The following is an 8,142-nucleotide window of genomic DNA, read 5'->3' on the forward strand; positions in this document are numbered from 1 at the left end:
ATTAATAGACTAGTTAATGACATAATAAGTATGTTAGTTGCGATGCTTGCAAAAAACAAGTTTACAAACATTTCACCGCAGAACCATAAATACATCGAGATATCCTTGAAATCCTTTGTTTAGAAATTGAAATACTTCAGTACATGTTTTTACTATTAGATGCAAACTCGTAAATAAGCAGGCACGTACAACGTGTACCATACATATTATACAACACAATACAATTCACAACTATACAATACAATATAATACAATTATATACATGCTAAGCTAGCTAATTAAGCTAGCAATTTTTTTATGAAATTTGAACAGAGAAAAAAAAAGCTTTCATCCATTCAATTAACAGTTTGGGTCATGTTTCTTTTAATCCATATTTCAAGAAGCGACTAACTTTCTATACTTACTGTACATGTTGTATTATATATATATTTATACATAGTCACATAAATATATGTGTGTATATGTGTGTGTGTGTGTGTGTGCGTATGTGTGTGTGTGTGTAAGTGTATGTGTGTGTGTATTGATTAGTAAGCACGTTCGGCAGGTTTTCCATGTTATTTGTCTCTATGTAATTGTTTATAAGCTTACATCTTCTTATGTGGAAGCTTCTACCGTTAACATTATGCTAATGTCACCAATACTCCTATCCTCATAATTATAATTATTTTTTATTTATAATATTATTATTCACATTATCATTATTGTTATTATTATTTATATTATAAATAATATTATTTATTTATTATCTGTTATAATTTATTGATATTGCACGATAAGAGAGTAGTGACAGAACAACCAATTTATAGCCACACCTTTATTCGATATATTATCAGGTGTTTTTGGTATTATCATTATTGTTATTATTATTATTATTATCACTATTATTATTATCACTATTATTATTATTATTAATTTAATCAGTTATCTAGCTCACTTGTGCATACATACAATCATACAGACAGACGCAGACAGACATACACACACACACACAGCTACTCACAAACACACACACACAAATACACGTCATCATTCTGAATTTCACATGTGACCACCATGCAAACACTTGCTTGCCACCAATAGAAGACGATGCGTGTGTGTGTGAGTGTGTGTGTGTATGTATGTGTGTGTGTGTATTTATGGTTTGTGTGTGTGTGTGTCTCTATCTCACTTTCTCTCTCTCTCCCCTCTGTGTGTGTGTGAGTGTGTATGTGTGTATGTGTGTGTGTGTGTATAGATGTACCAGTAAGAAGTAATTTTCTGATAATGAATTGAATAAACACTAGAATTTATTGCTCCTTAATATGAACGTACCCTATTTTTATATTGTTATTCTTCCTATTGAGTTACTAATTCATTTAAACAAAATGAATGAATGCATTAACTGGTAAGACAAAAAATGAAAGAATAAACAAGTACAGAAATGAATAGCAATCTTGAATTTATTAACAAGCCTGCAAGCAAGCAAACAAACGGATGAACAAACAAACGAAAGAACGAACGGGTGAACGAACAAATAGCGGCGAAACTATAAATGATTCATCTCGCAAAATTTAATATAATTAAAAAAAATTGAAAATGAAGTTTTTGTTTAACTAAACAGAAGCATGAACTGGAAGTGAACAAATGATATTTGTATAGCATCGTCTCGTCTCGACTCAGTTCTTTCTACAAACGTTTGTTATCGTCTTCTATCAGTCCATATTTCTTTTTATTGGAGGATCTCTGTGATGCTGGCGGCTGTGAGAGTGAAATACTTGGTGTATTGATACTAATTTTGGCATTCTTTTGTTTAATAATTTCATTATGTTTGTATTGCATTGTATCGGTATATTTGAAATACATTTTGTATAGGTATCAAATTTGTACGACACACATACACAACATACACACACAAACAAACACATACACAAACCAACAAACACACACACACACGCACACGAACAAAAAACAACATTGCGAACTTTTTACATCCATAGAGCAATATTTGATCGAGTGTATTAAAACTTGATAACCAGCATAATGTGAATATGGAGAGTCAGTTTTCCATTACAGCTGCTGCTACTGCTGATGTTGTTAGTATGGGTTAAGTGCTTCGTAAATAGCATCATAGACTCGCGTTAGATGTTGTCAGAATTGAAATATTACAATTGAAATGCTCAATAGTAATAATTATTAATAAAAATTATTATATACATTATTGATGCTACAAAACCCATTGACAGCCAAGAATGCAATTATATGGTTATTGATAAATTGTTACAGATAACGATAATTATAATAGAATTATAAACAATATTTTTTTGATGTGGTTAACAAACATGACAACACCCAAAGAACACCTACTAATTTTCTTACAAATGTAATAAACACACACACACACACACACATACATTCACGTATACACACACACATATATATATATTTCCATATATTATTTATATATAATTATTTGTGATATTTGCAAAAGTGTGCACACCACTTAGCTGAAGAGCGCTATATTTTGCGTGGAGTCGTTTTCGATGATTGTGAACAAATTGTATGTGCATGGGTTGTACATTTCTCTATGTGATTATGTGTATAAAATGTATGTATGTATGTATGTATGTATGTATGTATGTATGTATGTATGTATGTATGTATGTATGTATGTATGTATGTATGTATGTATGTATGTGTGTGTGTGAGGTGTGTGTGTGTGGTTTACAACACACACATTGAGTGTATGTTACACACATTAATAAAGTCTGAAGCCTAGAGATAGAAAATATTATGTACGTTGTAATACGTAATGGATACCATAATAATGTGTGTATCATTATTTGTTTGCGTGTGACGTATAATTATATCTCTACTTAACCCATAAATTATAATTTAATCAGCCCGCTGAAAATATTTTATAAATTTTACCTTAACAATTTTCCATTTTTTAAATAAACACACAAACACACAAAATACACACACAAACACACACGCAAACACATACACACACGCGTATACTGAAAAATGTGTGTGTTGTGTGTGTTTCTTTTTTAACTATTTAAACAGGCATAAAAAATGCGAGTTTAAAGTTCATAAACTTAAAAATTTTCTCTTTTTTTTATTTTTTTCGTATTCTGTGGTGTATGTAGTTGAATGAGCATCGCAATTTTGAAGAGAGTTCACGCTAACTTTTACCCGTCTAACATTTTAAATTACCTGCTGCGACATTATAATATTTTCAAAAAGAATAACAATACGAAAAAATGAGAACAAGCACCAACAGTAACGACACTCAGCAAAAGAAAAACAACATAAACATCAACAACAACATCAACATTAACAACAACGTAAAAAGCACCACCACCAACAACAACAATAACAATATAACCAACAATATTATCACCAACAACAACATTTAACAGTCTGATGAGATCGATTGCTCGTTCGTTAAGAAAACAACCCAGGAATGAGAAACGACGGATCAATACTAAACGTCCCTCGGACAACATCGTCCGTGTACACGGCGTACACACACACCAGTATAAACTCACAAGTGCACGTAGAAATAGCAAAGTGTACATTAAAAAAGACCTCAGACGCATGCATAAATTACAAAAAGGATCGTACATTGTTTGACACAGAGTGTGATTGCATACTATATCAACCCACCCAGAATAGCAGAAAACATTTTAGCTGCATACAACCAACACATGCGAAATCCAACAACCAACTACATTTTAACACACACACACACACACACAAACACACAAACACACACATATATATATATATATCGACGCAAAAAAATATTGCCAGACAAACACAAGCAATTTTTCTTATTTCCTTTCAGAAATGTATATATAATCTTCTTTGCCTCCTTCTTATTCTCAGAATTGCATGAACGTCGAAAATGTCTGCTAATCTATCATTCCAATTAATTGCGCACATGTTTGTTAAAAAACAACTTAATAAACTATTATTTGTGTGAAGACACAATATGGCAAATTACAAACCCAGGCGCGACTAACTATTCATTCAGTCGTACTTAACTGAGTTGCCAATATCAAATAACAAATATGTATAAATGTATATATATATATATATATATGCGTGTGTGTGTGTGTGTGTGTGTGCGTGTGTGCCCAATTTTTTTAATAAACATTATAACTTCCACTCAAAGGTCATAGTTCATAGTTATTTATATCTACCTTCCTCTTCTTTTTCGTGCCTCATCCTTTCAGGACATTGGCGACCCTCGACCTCCAAAAAACCCGATCTTCAACACTTTGTAGTAGTTGAAATGTGGTGATATTCAACAATTGACACGAGGACTTCACGAATGTTATTCGTTGTTGACCGCGATCTCTTGTCCCTGCAATCTTTCCAGCAGTTGTTAGATTTTCAAGTCTTTCCTTTCGCATGATGTGACCAAAAAACTTTAACTGCCCCCGTCGGATTATTTGTAGTAGTTTCCTCTTTTTATAACCAGACTGTTTTAATACATTCGAAGTATGAGAGGTCTAACTAATTTTCATAATTTTTCTCAAAAACCACATCAATTGATCATTACATCATCATATTATCAATTACATCTATAAATAAAAATTTAATGAAAATAAAAATTGTTTTGTAATAAATTCAATAAAAATTATATTGTTACCATTTTTACACATTTATAATAAAACCTTGTTTTAGCTTTATTAGAAGAGTATCACATGGCCTTTTGTTTACGTTAAACTTGAGAAAATTTAAAAAATACATGTGTTCAATGAACTGATATGTACAAGTACAATATACACATGTGACTTTCATTAATGTGTGTTTAATCAATTGAAATTGTTAACGAATTAAACTTTTGTTAAACAAACATGTTAAAAATTTACAAGTTTTTTATCTGGGTTTATCTTTTTCGTTTGTTTATTTTTTTTATCATTATTGCTTTAAATGATTTTATTTCATTTTTAATATCACATGGAACTTTAATTCTTTAATTCTTTTAATCATCATCACCATTACGATGTCACATGGCGTTTTGTTCGCCTTATCATCGACTTTATTATCGCAATCATAGTGTCAAACATCATTGTAGCCATCATCGTCATCATCATCATCGTCATCATCATCATCATATTTTTAATCATCATTCATCTTCACCATCATCTCAGGTTATTACCTTTCATGATAGCCGCCATCAATATCAGCATTCAGCAACCCCTTGTAAATGACTGCAGCTGTATCACACTTGTGTGTATGTGAGCATACGCCAATGTTTGTTTGTTTGTATGTGCACGTGCGTGTTTGCAAGTGTATGTGCGTGTGTTTGTATGTGCGTGATTGTTTGTGTGTGCGTGCGTGTGTGTGTGTGTGTGTTTGTGTTTGTTTTTTATTGGAAAACTGCTGGCTGACTGGCTTGTAGGATGGATTGATAGAGTTATAGAACTCAATTATGTTGACGATATTGCTAACATATTTTGATGGTACGATGACAAATGATGAAGGTTATAAATATTAGTAGTAGTAGTAGTAGTAGTACTAGAAGTAGTAGTAGTAGTAGTAGTAGTGGTGGTGGTGGTAGTAGTAGTAGTAGTAGTAATATCAGTGTTAGTTTTACTAGTAGTATTATTTCAATAGTAATGATTGAACTATTGATTTGATAAGTAACAGTCATTATATTGATAGCAAATTAGAATTAGTGTTAATTGTTGTCGCTGATGATGACGTCGTTGCTGTTGTCTTTGTTGCGGTTGTTTTTGTTGCTGTTGTCTTTGTTGTTGTTGTCTTTGTTGTTAATGCTGTTGTTGTTGTCTTTGTTGCTGTCTTTGTTGTTGATGCTGTTGTTGTTGTTGTCTTTGTTGTTGTTGTCTTTGTTGTTGCTGTTGTTGTTGTTGTCTTTGTTGTTGCTGTTGTTGTTGCACCAGAGTCTTAGAAAACTAAAGACAGGTTTCAACTTGAAATAACACCAAATCAATATTCAAACTCAACGTACGCCTCTTTCAAGGTAGCTCAGAAACCAACAGCAACGTGACGTCATCATCATCAACAACAACAACGACAACGACGAGATAAACATTTGTATTCACCTGTTGCATAATACATCACAAATACAACAACGTTAAATCGAATAATAATAGTCAATAGAAATAATAATAACTAAAAACAAGAAAACAGCAGCTAAATCAATCACATATTTACCACCACCACAACAACAACAACAACAACAAAAATAATAATAATCTCTACTACTACAGCATTCATAATGTGTTCTTAAATCTAGCTGTTCCTTCAAGTTCAAACTTAATACAAATTCCTTCAGTACAAAATGATTGACAGTTAATTATAGCTTTCAGTAACAGTAATAGTGGTTGTTGCAGTATTAGTAGTAGTTACGTAGTAATGTTGGTAGTAATAATAGTAGTATCATTAAAGGTAGTAGTAGTAAGAATACCAATGAATTATAAACCTTTGTGATTATAATATATTTATCATTTCTTTGTTATTGTTGTCACCGTAATAACCAAAAAAGGCAAAAAACAAAAAAACAACTGTCCTTTCTGTCTAGGTTTTATCATAAATTAGTGATTTATATATGTAGATCTAGTATTATAACATTTCTGCTACTGGGCAACAGTAATTTAGCAGTTAGAAAAAATTTTGTAGTTACAGTGAAATAGATTACACACACAAACAACACACACACACACCACACACACACCACACACACACACACACACAGGTATATTTCCTACTTGTATGTAATACAATGTAATGTATGGATGCATTTATATGTAGTATATAAACATGTATATAGTATTATAGCATACTTATATATAATTATATCTGTAATAAAATCAATAGCTAACCTTGCAACGAGAGTTATAATGTAAGTATATTCATCGACATATCCATTCATTCACTCCATAATACAGGGCCGCATATTGAATATTAGTCAGAAGATTAAAAACACGTTAACAAACACATGTGTCAATATTATCATTATAACAGTGATATTGCAGATTTTAGTATTATCATTGTTGTTAATAATAAGAATAATAACATTATTATTATTATTAAATTTTTTTAAATGTTTGAAGTTTTATCGATATTTTTCCTATAAAAATCAGTTATGCCTTTTGACACTATCATTATTGTTACTATTATTTTTATTAATGATATTGTTATTATTATTGATGTTATTTTTTTATTATTGTTGTTATAATCATTAAACAGCAGTAGAATATGGATCAAGGTTGAATGCATGTCTCAAAATGTTTATGTTTGCTTTTGCAAATGATCCTATAATTCAATGTGTGGATGTGTATGTATACTTGTGTGTATGTGCATATATGCTTGTGTGTTTGTGTGCGTTCTTTGCAATCGTGTGCTGCTTTTCTGTGTACGTGTGTGTGCGTGCTAATAAATTTTTTGGGATTTCTAAGTTTCTCTATGTATGTTCGTTTGTATGTTTGTTTAACCGATTGTATGTGTTTGTAAATACGTTTGTTTGTATGCTTTCTAATACTTTTTTGTTTGGTTTGTTAGTTACTGCTTGTTATTGTAGATACATGTTTCGCATGATTGTATTAGGCTGGTTCTAAAAACAAACAAAAATGTTTCGAGTTTATAAAAATGCTTCAATTGTATAACTTTTAAAAGCAATTATAACGATTTAACATGGGAGAGGTCTGTTGGAGATTTTATGAAAGATAACAGATAAAAATTTTTTAAGGAAATTCATTCGAATACCAAATATAACTGCCTAAATAAATCTTATTTGTAAGTTTTATTTCGAGTAAACACTAACTGGTTGATTGCAAACATTTTTTATTATAAGAAGTAATAATCATTTTTTGTGTACTTCCGAAAAAAAATTAGCTGCTACATTTTCTCCCGTTTTTTCAAATTCAGCTAAGAAGTTGAAATTGAAATATACACACATGTTTATGTTTGAACGGATAACCTGTGTATATTTATGTATGTTTTTATATCAGTATGTATATGTTTGTATAATTATATTTACATTTTTATATTGATACTGTTTCTGAATATATTGATTATATGTTAGTATATATTTATGTTTGCGTGTTGGAATATGTGTTTGTATATTAGTTTGTATGTTTGTGTACCGATATGTATGTTTGTATAACAGCATATATGTTTGGATAT

Source organism: Helobdella robusta (assembly GCF_000326865.2).
Source record: "Helobdella robusta unplaced genomic scaffold HELROscaffold_1, whole genome shotgun sequence".
Classification (NCBI taxonomy): domain Eukaryota; kingdom Metazoa; phylum Annelida; class Clitellata; order Rhynchobdellida; family Glossiphoniidae; genus Helobdella; species Helobdella robusta.